Below are 17,076 nucleotides of genomic sequence, written 5' to 3' on the forward strand. Positions count from 1 at the left end.
CCCAGACTCCACATATTTAAGGGAAAAGGTGCCAACAAGACTGCCCTCATTTCAGCTGCAACCACAAGTTGGGGGTTTCCAGGTTACCTGCACTTCAGAACTAGCCTCAAGTTCAGGGATTTTCATGACCCCCTTAGGTTTAATATTCACTAGAATTACTCGTAGAATTCAGCAAAGTGCTGTACTTATGATTACAATTTTATTATAAAAGATAGGAATCAGGACCAGCCAAGTAAGAGATGGATTGGGGCAAGATCTGGGAGGGTCCCAGGCGCAAAACTTCTATGCTTTCCCCTCCATGGAATCAGGTCTCATCACCCTCCTGGCCCATCAATGTGTTCACTAACCAGAAAGCTCATCTGAGCCTCAGTTGCCAGAGTTTTTCTTGGGGTTATATTCCATAGGCTCAACTGATCAAATCATTAGCCATGTGACTGAACTCAATCTCCAGCCCCCCTCACCTCCTGGGAGGAGATCAGACTGGTATCACCTGGCCCTAACCCCCAACCCTCTAATCACATGGTTTTTCTGGTGACCAGCCCAATCCTGGGTCACTGCATTAACACAAACTCAGGTGTGATCTAAGGGCCCATCATGAATAACAAAAATATGACCGTCACTTGGGAAAGTCCAAGGGTTTAGAGCTTACCTCCCAGGAACCCGGGACAAAGGCTAGACAAATTATTAGTTAGATGTTCATCAGAAGATTAAAACAAAACAAAACTCGAGAATTGTGTTGATAAATCTTTCTTAAAGGGCAGATAGAATTTCAGGCTTGAGGACCCTACCCAACTCCTCTCATCTGCCACTTTAGTGCAAAGGCAGCACAGACAATATATAAACAAATGGGTGTGTATAACTGAATCACTTTGGTGAACACCTGAAAGTAACACATTGTAAATCGGCTACAATGGAAAAAAACAAAACAAAACAAAAAAACAGTAACGAAAACCAACAAATGGGTACAACTGTATTGCACAAACAACTTTATTTACAAAAATAGGCCCATAGTTTTCCAATACCAATATTCCTTAATCACACAGGTATTGTTCATAATCTCAAAGTCTAATGGAGACAGTGACATCTGCCTATCCATTATCTCATTCATAGTCCAACGAATATTGATTGGAACATTTCCATGTGCTAGTTCTGTCCTAGCTGCCCTAGTCATAGTTTTTTGTTTTGTTTACCATGGCAAGCAGAGGCTTGATGTGGGACCACAGTTCCCAGACCAGGGATTGAATCCCAGGCCACAGTGATGAAAAAGCTGAATCCTAACCACTAGACCACCAGGGAAATTCCTGTGAACTTCCTGTGGTGCCTTTTTAACATAGGGAAATTTAAAAATTTTCATACAGACTTGATCATTGTTATATCTGCTTTGGTTGGAGCTCTGTGCATCCATAACAACAGGCAACCTTTTCTGTGTGCCATTACTATTCCACGCGTTTTAACTTCATTTAACTCTCACAATCCCACTGAGTTATGTAATACATAATTATACCCTGGCAACTGATTCACAGAGATTAACTCACCCAACGTTATAGTACTAGGCAGTAGCAAAACTGACTGACCACAGTCAAGGAGAGGGTGGTGGAACAGAGAAGCCCACAGACCCTCAAACTGTTGATGCACTATCCTAGGCCGCCCTCAACCTGGGACCCAATACCTGCCGCAAACACTAAGAGATTCTGCCTAAAGGGAGGCGCAAATGCCTCTACCTCTTGTCCTCCGCGACCATCGCTTCTCTTTCTCAACGCAGAGGGCCGGGCCACTGCAGGTACCGCGCCAAGGCGCTGGAGATGTTGCTGGAACTCAAGTTCACTTGGGGAAAGATGGTGGCAACCTACCCTGAAGCGGAAGTTCCTGCGACTCACTTCCCAGGATCCGGAGACCATCCGAGACGGTCACACGCCGCACTCCTGAAGAGGAAGTGATGTCTCGTGCACGGAACTCCTGGACTACACTTCCCAGAATGCCAAAGTGGCATAGGCCTACATTCTCGACTACACCTCCCAGAAGCCTCTGCGTGGCGGTGCTTCCGCCTTGCCTCCACTGTTTCTTCTGGTTAAACTCAATCTGAGTCACTTCTTCAGCGGGGTTAGCGCTTGGTCTTTTTCTTTTTATGTAATTCTGTTTTTCAAGAAAAAAATAGCACATGTGAATTTAAAAGAAATATGGATATCTAGAGAGAAGATAGAGAAGTTTTTCATATGAAAAGAAAATTAACAAGTTTTAGCAGAAAAGCTATACGTGTGACCAAAGACTTGGAAGGGACTTGGCTTGTGCTTCACTGGAGAGCAAACTTAAGGAATATATTATTATTCCAGTTACTGTGAAGATCAATTCATTGTATTTGATTATCTCACCTGAAGCTCATTTATTCCAGAGTTTCTGGAGTAATACACAACCACCTCTGTTTTTAATGATTTGAAATGCTGGATGTCATATTAGGTGTTTGAATTCTGGATGTGTCTAATAGCTTCTCATACTTTCTCCTCCAATATTCTTAATTCCCTGTAAAGTAGGATTTTTACTTAAAGATAGATTAGATACAGGTTCTTTTTGGGGGAGTGGCAAGAATAATTCACAGAAGGGACTGGAAATATTTGAACAGGAAACATACTCCCTTCAACAAAAGCCATAGCAAAGCCTAGGCAAGTCATTCTCTGAAGAGAAAAACAAAAATAACAGCCAATATATACAAAAACACGGCTTAAAACAAGGAAACCATTATCACAAGTCACATCACATGATTCACTATATAATAGATTCTATCTTTGTAAAAGGAAAAAGAATATTTGGTAATTTCAGTCTTGAAGTTTCACATATATTAAAACAGGGTAAGATAGAAGCAAAAATTTTTCAGACAAAAAAGATTTTTCCCACGCTCCACCTGCCTTTGGAAACAATTGAAATTAATCTGTTTTCTGTCTCTGTGAGTTTGGTTTTTAAAATATAATTCCAAATATAAGTGTGGTGATACAGTATTTGTCTATCTTTGTCCAATTTATTTTATTATTATTATTATTATTTTTTGGTCTTTTTGCTATTTCTTGGTCTTGGGCCGCTCCCTCGGCATATGGAGATTCCCAGGCTAGGGGTCCAATCGGAGCTGTAGCCACCGGCCTATGCCAGAGCCACAGCAACACGGGATCCGAGCCGCGTCTGCAACCTACACCACAGCTCACGGCAACGTCGGATCGTTAACCCAGTGAGCAAGGCCAGGGACCGAACCCTCGACCTCATGGTTCCTAGTCGGATTCGTTAACCACTGCGCCACGATGGGAACTCCTTTCCAATTTATTTTACTTAGCATAATACCTTCGAGGTCCATATATATTGTTTTCTATAGGGGTTTTCACTTTACTTTCCCACCAACACTATAGAAGAGTTCCAGTTTCTTGACATCCTTGCCAATACTTGCTAACTTTTGTTTTTCTGATAATATCCCTCCTAACTGGTGTGAGGTAATATCTCATTGTGATACTTATTTGCATTTCACTGATGATTAGTGATGTTGGAAAGTTTTTTCATATACATGTTGGACATCTGTACACCTTCTTTGGAGAAATATCTATCCTTTGCCCATTGATAAATCAGTTTGTGGTTTTGCTATCAAATTGTAGGAATTCGTTATCTTCTATATTAACCCATTATCAGTTATAGGGTTTACAAATATTTTCTCCCATTCCATAGGCTGTCTTTTTATTCTGTTGACTCTTTCCTTTGCTATGAAGAATATTTTAGCTTGGTGTAGTCCCATGTTTATTGCTTGTGCTTTTGGTGTCATATCCAAGAAATCATTGCCAAGACCAATGTAAAGACATGTCCCCCATGTTTTCTTCTAAGATTTTTATGGTTTCAGACCTTATATTTAAATCTTTAATCCATGTTGAGTTTATTTTTGTAAGAAGTATAAGGTAGGCTTCCAACTTCATTCTTTTTTTTTTTTTTTTTTGGCGCGGGGCGGGGGGGGGACTTTACGTTCAAAGAAATAAGCCAGCCACAGAGGGACAGATACTGCATCATTCCACTTAACCTGAGGTACCTAAAATAGTCAAGTTCATTGGAAAAAAAGAATGGAATGGTTGTTGCCAGGGGCTGGGGAAGGGGAGAGGTGGAGAGTTATTCAGTTGGTATAAAGTTTCAGTTATACAAGTAAATTCAGTCTAGAGATCTGCTGTACAGTATAGTGGCTAAAGTCAAGAAGACTGTATTATACACTTTAAAATTTGCTAATAATGAACATCTTGTGTTAAGTATTCTTACCTTTTTGTTTGTTTGTTTTTTGCTTTTTAGGGCAGCACCCACCAGGCTGCCTGGCATATGGATTTCCTAGGCCATGGGGCGAATCAGAGCTACAGCTGCTGGCCTGCACCACAGATCAACAACGCAGGATCTGAGCCACGTCTGCAACCTACACCACAGCTCATGATTATGCTGGATCCCCCACCCACTGAGTGAGGCCAGGGATTGAACCCACATCCTCATGGATAATAGTCAGATTCATTTCCACTGCACCACAACAGGAACTCTGACTTTTTTTAAAGCGAAGGGACAGAGGAAGTAATTTTAGAGGTGACAGATGTGTCTATTACCTTGATGGCTGTGTTCACAGTTGTATGGGTGCCTCCAAACACATCAAATTGTGTACATTATGTGCAGTCTTTGTATATCAATTATACCTCAGTCAAGCTGATAAATAAGTAAATGAATAAGCTAAATGGGATAGGAAAGGGTTTCTCCTTGCCAGACATGATATTTTTGTGACACTTCCATCAAAACTGAAGGCTGAGGAAAATTGGAATACCCCCTGGACCCCAAAAGGCTCTTTCCCTGGTAAATATTAAACCGTGATTACCCTGAGTTTCACCTCTGACTTACCCTTTACAGTATTTATATTATCTTATTGATAGTGGATAATCTCACCCAGCCAGAATTTTCCCCTTTAAACCAGTTCTGTCCACATTCAGTGTAATATACTTGGTCACCAGGATCTCCTGCACCAGGTTTCTGATTGCATCTTCCAGTTTGCCTGCAGGTGTTGAGGCCACTCTTGCAACTCTTTAATGTCTACAACTCTCATGCAAAAGCTGACAGTCAAAGGGTATATTTCTTGTATTTCCTTCCTCACACCATTGAATTACAGGAAACTCCCTGTATTCTTTGACCCCCAAACTCCCACTGAAATAGCTATTACCGCTGTCACCCAGTCAGTAGTCTGGGTTCAATAAGGAGACATAAACTAAACGGTTTAAAATGTTTAGGAATTTCTGTTGTGGCATAGTGGGTTAAGAATCCAACTGTAGGGGAGTTCCCGTCATGGCGCAGTGGTTAACGAATCCGACTAGGAACCATGAGGTCGCGGGTTCGGTCCCTGCCCTTGCTCAGTGGGTTAACGATCCGGCGTTGCCGTGAGCTGTGGTGTAGGTTGCAGACGCGGCTCGGATCCCGCGTTGCTGTGGCCCTGGCGTAGGCCAGTGGCTACAGCTCTGATTAGACCCCTAGCCTGGGAACCTCCATATGCCGCGGAAGTGGCCCAAGAGATAGCAACAACAACAACAACAACAACAAAAAAGAAAAAAAAAAAAAAAAAGAATCCAACTGTAGCAGCTCAGGTCAGTGGAGGTGTACGTTCGACCTCTGGCCCGGAGCAGTGGGTTAAGGATCCAGCATTGCAGCAGCTGTAGTGTAGGGTGAAGCTGTGGGTCAGATTCCATCTCATCCAGGCGGGTGCAGCCATAAATTAAAAAATAATAATAAAAAAAAACTTCTATCTAGAGACTTATTAAACTTCAAAAAGAGAACCTATACCATACATTTAAACTCTATATGGTCTCCTAATGCTGAGGAAGAGTATTTAAGGAAGGATAAAGTTGGAAGGAGCATCCTCTCCTCAAGGCTGGGCTTCAGACTTGATGGAAGGTATGACTGCAGCCTACCTGACGGCAGAGAAGTTTTCTGTGCTCCCTGAGTCAGAGAAGGTTCCTGGTTGCTGGTCAAAAAGGAATCCGTATTCTAGGATGTAGGTGGTTTGTAAACAAGCTGCAACTGGTGGTGGGATGCCTGGGCATGCAGAGGGAGGAGAGGTGCCAATGGCACCCATCATTTGCAGAACAGATGAGCCATAGCCAGCAATTAGGTACATGGATGTGAATGGGCAAGCCTGAGTGAGTAGAAGGCCTGGAGGGTCGAGTTCATGTCCAGAGGTCCATGGGAGTGTGACCAATGGGCCAGAGCTGTGAGATCACCAAGGGACTGAGCATCCTGGGCATGTGGCTAGGTGACTGACCATGCAGCTTCTACAAACAGCAGGAGAGCCCCCTCCTCCTGCAATTTCCTCCCAACACCTTCTACTGAGAAAGCTTAACCCTGTGTTTACTGCAAAGGAGAAAGGCTCAAAGGAACTACTTTTGTTATCACAGAGTATGTATTGAAGGGTGAAATTTGTAGCTGAAAGGCAATAAATTGGTAAATGACATATTGCTCCCGAACTTAACTGCAACCCACTCTTGGAGTCCTAGCTAGTGGTCAGTACTTCAGGAAACTTTAGGTTATAGGCAGGCATAAAGGATAAAGTTCAGCAAGCTAAGGACTGGCCCCAAACATAGCATAATTAGCACAGAGATGCAAGGAAGTCCATCCAGTGACAAGAGAGCCGGCTCTCCTGTGGGGTCCATTTGCAGTAATTACCCACACAAGGCGCTAACTATAGCGCCACCTAGTGATAGGTCAAGCCCATTGCCCTCCATTTCTGGCAGCCTCTTTCTAAAGCAAAACCTCACAACCACCTACCTACCATTTCTTGCTTTCTCCAAACAGCCCACCCTCTCCACCATGAGTTCTACAGACAACCCATTATGAAACAAACAAACAAACAAAAACACTGTATACAAGTTGCTGAGTGCCTAACAAGAAAATTGAAGATAAAATAATTGGGGGAAAAGCAATTCTAGGTGAGGCATATCCACCCCTGGATTAAATCCTCCAAAGAGCCCTTGAAATAACCTTGAAAAGCAACGTGTAGAGTGGTGGAGGAGGATGGTTCCCAGGGCTGCTCTGCATTCTAAAAATCTTGTCTACCAGCCACACGTCATACTTGAACTTTTATAACTTGATTTTTTTCTCCAAACAATGCATGAAAAACTATAGGTCCAGATCATTTTAATGGTGTATATTATTCCATTATTTAGGGATACTATAATTTGCTCAATGTCTTATTCGTGGATCTTTAGGTTGTTTACAATTTTTATTATTGCAAATTGTCGGGAGCCATAAGGCTGCTCCAGTAAAGAAAACAAAGCCACAGTCGGCACCTGCGTGAGGCTTGTCTGGTTAGCAGAGCTACAGACAAGCTGAAGAAAGAAGAAGGATTGCAGAGCAATTCCTTGAAAAACATTGGTTTCCTACAAGAGAAAAATGACACCCCTCTAAAAAATATGTTAATCTATTTTTTCTGTGTTTATTCTTCTCTTTCTATCTTTGATTCACAGTTTTCTTATAGCTAGGGATTTGCCCTGGGTTCGTAAACACCTGGACCAAAACAGAGTGAAGTCACTTAAACAGTGTAATGGAAAAAGCCTTTGTTTTGGAGTAAAAATTTATGGCACCTATTTTGTAAGCGTATAAGGGGAAACTTTTATGATTTCAGTCCCTTCACATGAGAAGTCTGGGGCTGGGAAAAGCGTTGTATGGCCTACAAATTGCCGTTTTTTACAACAGATATATTTTTTTATTAAATAACAGTGTCACCTGTAACTTTTATCATCCCTTGTGGGGGCACTTGACAATTTTCAGGTATAATACTTCTCTCTATTGAAATTGGTGGTTTGGAGCTTACGTAAGTCAGGACAATAGGTTATATGCTTAGCTTGCTGGCGCCAAATAAACCGCAGCCTCAGGAATGTCATGAGCCTAAGGCTCTCATGCGTTTCTGTTAACTACATATGCTTTTAGCTAAAGAATGTTTGGTACCACAGTCTATTACTTATTAAAGCTTTGTTCTTTATATAGAATAGAATAGCTACTGTTATTGACCTTTTAAGAAAAATAGTGTGAAACTTTAAGTTTGTAATCTTGAGGAAAAATCTGAAACTGGAGGAACATGTTTTAACTAACCTTTTTTTTTTTTTAATCTCAGGTGGAAGGAACAGAAAGGGCTTTAAATCAAAGGTTAATGTCAAATCTTACACAGGACTTGATTGTGAAATGGTATAAAGGCTGATGCTTTTCACTTAATAAATTGGGTCATCTGCAGCCTGCAGCTGAGAAGTTGGCTCCAATTCTTTCCGCGCCATTTACAGCCCATCCTCTCCTCCGTCACTCCCTGGCTGCTGGGGCTGGACCTCGGCAGCAAATATCCTTGGAAGATGGTCCCTTCGGAAACCATCTTTTCCCACCTGTGTAATTACGTCTTAAGAGATAATTTCTGGGCAGTAGGATTAGTGTTCAAAGAGAAGGCTCATTATACACTTTGATACATATACACAAAATCCTCCCCAGAAATGTTACACCTGTTTTTTCCCCCCATTTAAGGATGTTCACTTTTTTCTACTCCTTTATTGACACTGAGTTTCATTAATCTTTCACTATTGTCCACCTGGATCAGTAAGAAAGTAACATTCAGGGATGGTTTTATTTGTATTTGAATGGTTGTTTCATATACAAGCTGTAACTAGTATGAAAATGTCATGTAAGAAAAACTAAAACATAATCCAAATGAAGAAGCCTATGTAAATAAGACACAAAAAAGATATTATTAAAGGTGAATAAATATATTGTAAATCCAACAATAATCCCAAACTGCATCACAATTTTGGTAGGAACTTGACAAAATGAGCACATTCTAAAAACCCTTTTTTTGGGGGGGGGGGTGTCTTTTTGCCTTTTCTTGAGCTGCTCCTGAGGCATATGGAGGTTCCCAGGCTAGGGGTCCAATTGGAGCTGCAGTCACTGGCCTACGCCAGAGCCACAGCAACGAGGGATCCGAGCCACGGCTGCGACCCACACCACAGCTCATGGCAACGCCAGATCCTTTGCGAGGCCAGGGATTGAACCCGCTACCTCATGGTTCCTAGTCGGATTCGTTAACCACTGCGCCATGATGGGAACTCCTGAAAACCTACTATTAAACAAGCCTGCTAAGAAACAGTGGTGTCTGCTTTAGACAATGATCACTAGCCTTCTATTAAGTGGTTACTCACTTCAGTAAATGTTAGTTCTACCTAATTTAGTACGACTTTCTGTGGGATACCATTTTAAAAATTGCATTTAAAGTGTGCAGTAAACTCTCTCACTACACATTATGGTTTCTCTGCTGAACGAGATTTCTTAGGTCCGAAGACTGCGCTCCAGTAACGTTTTCGCACATGCACAGCACCCAGAACACTTCCTTCTCTTTTTATGTACATCAACGAATGAAGAGTCTCACCAAGGAAGTCCTACATACACCATTTAAATGTCTGCACGGACACAGAGCACCTTAAAGATTTAAAAGTTTTGAACTCTGGGGGAGTTCCCCTCATGACTCAGCAGAAATGAATCTGACTAGTATCCATGAGGACACAGGTTCAATCCCTGGCCTCGCTCAGTGGGTTGAGGATCTGGCATTGCTGTGGCTGTGGTGTAGGCCAGTGGCTACAGCTCTGATTAGACCCCTAGCCTGGGAACTCCATATGCCACGGGAGCAACCCTAGAAAAAGACAAAAAAAAGACCCCCTCCCCAAAAAAAGAGGCTTTTTTTTTTTTTTTTGCTTTTTAGGGCTGTACCTGTGGCATATGGAGGTTTCCAGGCTAAGGGTCTAATCGGAGCTACAGCTGCCAGCCTACACCACATCTCACAGCAATGCCAGATCCTTAACCCAGAGAGTGAGGCCAGGGATCGAACCCGCATCCTCATGGATCCTCGTTGGGTTCATTAACTGCTGAGCCACGAAGGGAACTCCCAGGAAGAGGCTCCTGCTAATAAGCTTTGAGGCTAAATGTTAATAGGATCCTATTAGTAGCAGACTATGTGTCATCATAGAACTGCCCAGAAAAAAAGAAAAATTCTTAACAGTATTTTACACCTAAAAATTTACTTCTTTACTTAATAATGCTGATGTCGATGATGATGATATGACACTATTATAATACTTCCCAGGTGCCGCAGAGGTACATACATGAACTTATTTCACCCTCCGAATACCGTGGAGGTGGGATTCATTATAACCCTCATGTTACAGAGGGGGAAACCTGGGCACAGAGACGGTATGTGGCCTAGTTACGCTGCTCCATGGAGCAGTGAGGAAGCGGGGTGCCGGGATCCCAGCACACTGGTCTGGTTTTAGAGCCCACACCTGGTGGGCACTCTCACCACACTGCCCCCCAGGGTTACGCTGATTCTGAGTACGTATGATCTGAACCTGGGATGGGAGCAAAGCACCAAATCCTGCAAAATGCTCCGTCTGTGGCTCCTGCGAGCATATGCCACAGGAATCCAGGTGACAGGGATGAGGTCTGGAGACGTAAAAATCTCAGTGCATCCCTGTCACTGATGCTGAGTCAGTACATTGTCATATTTACCTCAGAGCTCCCTCCACATGGTTTTAAAAATGTGTCCCTGCTCTCCGATATTCTTTTCGGCTATTTTTATCTTTTAAGGCTGAGGTAACAGGAACCCGTTTCTAGACACGAACTTGCAGGACCCAAGTTAAGTGAGAAATCCGTGACCTCTCAACCTTCTGGAAGAGTCTCTCTGCCCCAGGCTTGCTTGTCTTCCACTGCCTGTCTCTTACTATCAACGGGAGAAAGTCCAGAGACCCCCTCTCCCGCTCTGGGTCTGTCACTCTCTGGAAAGCGTGACGGAACGACGAGAAGGTCAGGACTGAGTCAGAGAAATGAGGCCGCACAACAGTCACCTACTGTGGTACCTGCCGTATCCACAGTCAAGGTCAGGGTGGGGATCGGCCTGTGCGTGGCAAGCTCACCCCTGGCTGCCTGGCCAGGACTCCAGGCTCCGTGGTTCTCACCTGGATGTGCCTGTCTTGGAGTTTCTGTGTCTTGTCCCAAACGGGCTATGTTACCAGGCTTGAGAGGTGGTTGCCCTGAAATCGCAAGAAAACTCAAGACTAAGTAAGGCTCATTATTTAAAAAAAAAAAAAATCTGAAAAATGCAGCCCTAACCCCAAGACTTTCAGGCCTTTGAAGGACAGACCTGGAAAGGATGCAGGCCGGGCTAAACAAAAGTATGTTAGAACAGCTCTACATAAAAAGGATTTAACCGGCACACAAAGACCAAAACCAGCCTCTCTTCAGGGGGCAAGACTCCAATAAGCTAAGCTCCAATTACCTAGAGGTCCCCCTCGCCCACAGAGACCACGTTCCAGAAGGTCTCCAGCATCACTTCCGGGTACAGTCTCCTCCGGGCGGGGCCCAGCAGCCCCAGCTCCTCCTCGGCGAGGCCACGGCCGCATCCTCAAAGATGGACGGCTCCTAAAATGCGAAGCACCATTGATACCAACACCCACTTGATGGAAGGTAGACTTGGCATTACGAAGACAAGCAGACGGGACGGCAGGAAGCGGTGGACGGCAGCGAAACCAATGCAGTTACATTACTGTTTGGTGCCAGTACTTCTCATTGCACCCAGCAGATCTCTTCATGGTCATCCAGAGAGTAAAGCAAAGAGCATCCTTCGCTTGGTGTGAGCACTTCCAAGGGCCATTTCCGCGACCTTGAACGGCTGAATCACAGGGTCTGCACGTGTTCCAGTCTGACTCTAACTTGTAGATGACCAACGTGTCCTCCAAAAACACCATGACAACTTAGAGCTCCACCAGCGCCTAGTTTGAGTGGCCGCCGTCTACACACACCCCGAACTCACCTTCTCTGCCAGAGGGATTGTTTTTTGCCCACCAGCCCTTCCCCGCTCCATCAACAGCTGGGAACTCCTGCTCTTTGCTGTCATAGCCCCCAACCCCCTCCCCATCTACACCTTTTAGGGCTTTCTTGTCAGCCCTGGACAGAAGCAACCAACATGTGTCCAAGCAACCATCTCCCCGCCCAGATGAGACCGCTAAAGCAGCAGGTCAAACTGCGGCATTTAGATAACTGTGTCATCCTTAGTCATGAACTGTGGCCCAGGCTGCTTAAGTGAATTGCTTCGGTCCAGTGAGGAAAAAGAGAAAGGCAGTTATTGATTTTGAAGTGCAGTGACCAACCACGTTATCATCACTTTTAGACTGTGATGCACTTTCCTGAGAGGGAGACACCGGTACAGGAGGGCTTTCCGAAGGACACCTTCCCTTCAGGCTGTCCCTGCAATACCTGTGACAAAGTATCACAAGAGTGAGTTGTGATTCCACAGATATTTCACTTTTAAGAAGAAGACAGGCAAGAGAAGCTGTAGGAAGCTTTAGTGCATGTGGCCAGCATACGGTCTTTCCAGAATTATTCAGTTCCTATAAAACAGGCCCCAGGAATTAGAGATAAGCAAGAAAGACACAGCCCTGTCTTTCTGGGGCTTGTGTTGGCAGATCCTAAGACCACCTCCAAGCTCTGTGATTCACCAGAAAGACTCACACACACATAGTGAAGACTTAAACAAAAATTAAAACTAGCAAAGGGAAACTCAGGCACATGGGGTGAAGTCTGGACGAAGCCCTGCATAACCGGGCGTGTTGCTATAGTAACTCTTAGCCATGAATAAGACTATACTCTGAGCCCCTTGAGTCCTGGAAGATCTCTGAACAGGGCGTAGTCTTGGGGACTTCGGTCCAGGAGGTGAAGTGACTTGGCCAAGGTCAGAGCTAGAAAGACACAGAGCTAGAACCTGAACACAGGGAGCCTCGTTCCAGAGCCACTATACTTTGACGACTTTCCTACAGATATCAAAATGTGTACTGCCAGGGAACAAGGAAATGGAAAGAAACTTCCAGCTGTGAACTAAGTCGAGAGGATGTGATATATATATAGGGAACAGGGTCAGTAACATTTTAACAGCTCTGTATGGTGATGGGCGGTATCCGGCCACACTGGGACCAGTCCACAGAAAGATACCGAGTCACTAAGCTGTGTGCCGGAATCTAATATAACACTGTATGTTAATTATAACTCAATTTTCTAAAGAACTGAAAAAAGAGAAGATATAAAGCAGATAATATCCATACCTTATATTTATAGCTCTCCTACTGTAAGGTGGGCACTAGACAAAGCATTTTTATATGCTTTATCTCATTTTGTTTTTAAATCTTAATTCCACCACTCAGAAACAACCACTGTCTTTTTTTTTTTTTTTTTTTTTTTTTGTCTCTTTGCCATTTCTTGGGCTGCTCCCGCGGCATATGGAGATTCCCAGGCTAGGGGTTGAATCGGAGCTGTAGCCGCCAGCCTATGCCAGAGCCACAGCAAAGCGGGATCTGAGCCACATCTGCAACCTACACCACAGCTCACAGCAACGCTGCATCGTTAACCCACTGAGCAAGGGCAGGGATCAAACCTGCAACCTCATGGTTCCTAGTCGAATTCGTTAACCACTGCGCCACGACGGGAAATCCCCACTATGATTTTTATTTTACTTTATTTGGCCATGCTGGTGGCTTTCCCAGGCCAGGGATCAAGCCCATGCCATAGCAGTAACCAGAGTCACAGCAGAGACCATGCTGGATCCTTAGCCAGATGCTCCAAGGAACTCCCTGCTTTATCGCATCACCCTCACAGAACTCACCCTAAGTAGGAACTTTCTGGAATGTTGGAAAGACTCTATTATCTTGATTAGGTCAGCAATTTCTCACAAGGTAGTTACCATAGCTCTCCCCTTTCACAGATGAGAAAAACGTGGCCTCAGAGAGTTGAATATTCTTTAGCCAAGAATGTATACCTAGGAAGTGCAGAGTCAGGACTGAGCCTGGGCCGCCTAACCCTTCCCTAACCACCCTGCTCTCCTGCCATCCCAGTGAGATCAGAGGAGCCCATGTTCCCCGTGTGGAGAAGGAGTGTCACCAGCAGAGCAGGCTTCCCAGCAGGATCCTAGATCAACCTCGAGACTAGAGGTGGGACAGCCATAGAGAACTGGTGCTTGCCTAGGAGGAGGGGGTTGGGGGAGGGATGGCGTGGGACGCTGGGGCCAGCAGATGTGAGCTGTGATACATGGAGATGATAAACAAGGGCCTACTGCAGAGCACAGGGAACTATATTCAGTGCTCTGTGATAAACCATAGAGAAGAAGAAGAATTTTTTTTTTTTTTTTTTTTTTGGCTGCACCTGTGACATAAAAAAGTTCCTAGGCCAGGGATCCAATGTGCTCCATAGCAGTGACAATGCTGGATCCTTAACCTGCTGAGCCATCAGGGAACTCCTAAAGAATTTTTTTAAAGTGTATTAAAAACCAAAAAGACGAGAGGTGGGAGAAAGTGAAGGCCAGAGGTGGTCAGTTCAGCAATTAAATAGACCCGCCCCTACCTTCCAAATCTTACATCGAGCAGCTGGCCCTGCCTTCTACACTGAGTCCTGCCATAGCCAACTATCACTTGGGTGTCTAAAGGGCATCTTGAAGCACCCCCCCCAAGAAAAATCCCATTTAGAGTTGAGTCTTTCCTCCCAAATTGTTCTCTCCTACCCCATGGGAGTAAACTATCATCTACCTTAAAGTTATCCTGGATTCTTCCCTGTTCCTCATTTCTCATATCTAAATCATTTAAAAAGTTTGCTAATCATTATTCCAAAATATCCTTAAAATCTACCCACTTCTCCCCATCTCTGCTTCCATTTCTGTGGTCCCACTCATCATGATTTTTTGCTTGGATGATGTGGGTACTTCTTTCCAGCTAACCCTGCCCATGTCTCCTAAAGCACTTGAGAGCAACTATCTTGTTTTAACTTACTACCTGCCTCCCTCTTCTAGAATGTCAACCCCATGAGGCAGGGATGTTGTCTCTGATATACCACCAGTGCTTAGAATAATGCTTGGCTCATAGTAGGTGTCCAACAAATGTTTGCTGAATGACTACATGAAGGGAAATGTCAATGGACCAAAGACCACACGAATGACTGAAAAGCCATTCAAGAGCCACCGTGAAAAGGGGCACTTAGTTTGGAGAACATTACAATTAAGTTTCAGCCAAACTTTAATTTTTTAACATTGTTTGTTTTTTTCTTAATAATTTTGAATTTCAAAAGTATGTGTTCAGCATATATAATGAAACAACACAGAGATGCACAAGTAGCTCAGTGGACCAGGGTACAGAATGCGGGACAAGTCACAGATCACACAAAGTGAGTAAACTGACAGTTCTCTCTTCATATATATAAGTATATACATATTATACACACACACTCAAATGTATAAGTGAATACATACATAAGGATGCTATTATCAGCTGATGTGCAAATGAATAATTTAATAAATGGCATTGTCATAATTAGCTATCCATCTTGAAGAAAATAAAGTTAAATAGCAACCTCATGCCATTTACAAAAGTAAATTATAGTCATGTTAGAGATTTTAAAAATTTTAATATGAATATTAAAAAACCACTTAGATACCTTTTGGACTAAGTTTTGGATAGGGAAGACAAGCTCAGAGGAAATGGCATCCACAAGTCTTCTTTGGAAAAGACAAACAATATGTACAACCACTATGGAAAAAAGTATGGAGGTACTTTGGAAAGAAAAAATAGAATTACCCCTATGATCGATCCAGCAATCCCACCCCGGGCATATATACAGACAAAACTGTCATTCAAAAAGATACATGCACCCCTATGTTCATTGCAGCACTATTCATAATACCCAAGACATGCAAACAACCTAAATGTCCATCAACAGATGAATGGATTCATAAGATGTGGTACATATACACAATGGAATACTACTCAGCCATTAAAAAGAACAAAATAATGCCATCTGCAGCCACATGGATGGAACTAGAGATTCTCATACTAAGTGAAGTAAGTCAGATACAAATGAAAGACAAATACCATATGAAGAAAGTGAAGAAAGAAAAATGCCATATGATATCACTTGTATTTGGAATCTAAAATATGGCACAAACGAACCTATCCACAGAAGAGAAACAAACTCACGGACACAGAGAACAGACGATGGTTGCCAAGAGGCAGGGGGAGGGAGCGGGATGGACTGGAAGTTCGGGGTTAGGAGATGCAACCTATCACATTTAGAATGGATGGGCAATGAAGTCCTGCTGTACAGCACAGGAAACTATATCCGGTCACTTGTGATGGAACACGACAGAAGATATTATGAGAAAAAGAATGTGTGTGTGTGTGTGTGTGTGTGTGTGTGTAAAACTGGGTCACTTAGGTATATAGCAGAAATTGACAGAACATTGTCAACTACAATTAAAAAAAAAAAGGACAAAAAACAAACTGTGGGTGAAATTAAGCCAAGCAAAGATTTTAAATCAAAATAAAGTCACACATGAAAAAACCATGGCAGGAGTTCCCTGGTGGCTCAGTGAGTTAAGGATCCATTGTTGTCACCGCTATGGCTCAGGTTCCGGCTGTGGCGAGGTTCAATCCTTGGTCCAGGAACTTTGTATGCCATGGGAACAGCCAAAAAAAAAAAAAAAGAAAGAAAAAGAAAAAGAAACCATGGTAAAAGGACAAGAGGTGGTGAGCAAGACATCTACAGAGAACTGAGACAACCCAATGGTGGGACTCGATGGTGACAGATCAGAAGGGAAAAATGATAATAATATATAGGAGATGGTCGGAAGTAAAAAAAGTGCTAATTTCTTCAGTTCTCATTACAGGGAGTTCATCAATAATACTTAACATTAAAGCAAATTATTCAAACTTTCAAATTTTTTCCTATAATCCTTTTTCTTTAAAGAAGCCTTTATGAACTATAATAAAACTGTAACAAAAAAGTAATTAAAATTCTGCAACTGCTTTGACGTTTCCTCCCCAATTTAAAGAAGAATTTTAGGAGTTCCTGTCGTGGCTCAGTAGAAATGAATCTGACTAGCTTCCATGAGGACACAGGTTCGATCCCTGGGTTAAGGATCTGGCGTTGCTGTGAGCTGTGGTGGAGGTGGCAGACATGGCTTGGATCCTGGGTTGCTGTGGCTGTGGC

General features: G+C 43.3%; 1 protein-coding gene across 4 annotated transcripts in view; it reads right to left on the reverse strand.

The window, feature by feature from the left end:
• Positions 1–10,062: 10,062 nt before the first annotated feature.
• ZNF180 (zinc finger protein 180) overlaps positions 10,063–17,076 on the reverse strand; it is a 41,407-nt gene continuing 34,393 nt past the window's right edge. Inside the window, exons 9-10 of one of the 4 annotated variants that reach the window (XR_014806326.1) lie at positions 11,333–12,309; positions 10,063–11,087 (exon numbers count right to left, since the gene is read on the reverse strand). The gene's annotated coding sequence lies outside the window, so the exon portion shown is untranslated. Of the gene's footprint in view, positions 12,310–17,076 lie in introns of all 4 variants that reach the window. The other 3 variants (XR_014806327.1, XR_014806325.1, XR_014806328.1) reach the window with 3 other exon arrangements.

Source organism: Sus scrofa, chromosome 6, assembly GCF_054392235.1.
Source record: "Sus scrofa isolate SSC_HxYL_T2T_F1_AM1 chromosome 6, Sscrofa_HxYL_maternal_Yorkshire_Landrace_v2.0, whole genome shotgun sequence".
Classification (NCBI taxonomy): Eukaryota; Metazoa; Chordata; class Mammalia; order Artiodactyla; family Suidae; genus Sus; species Sus scrofa.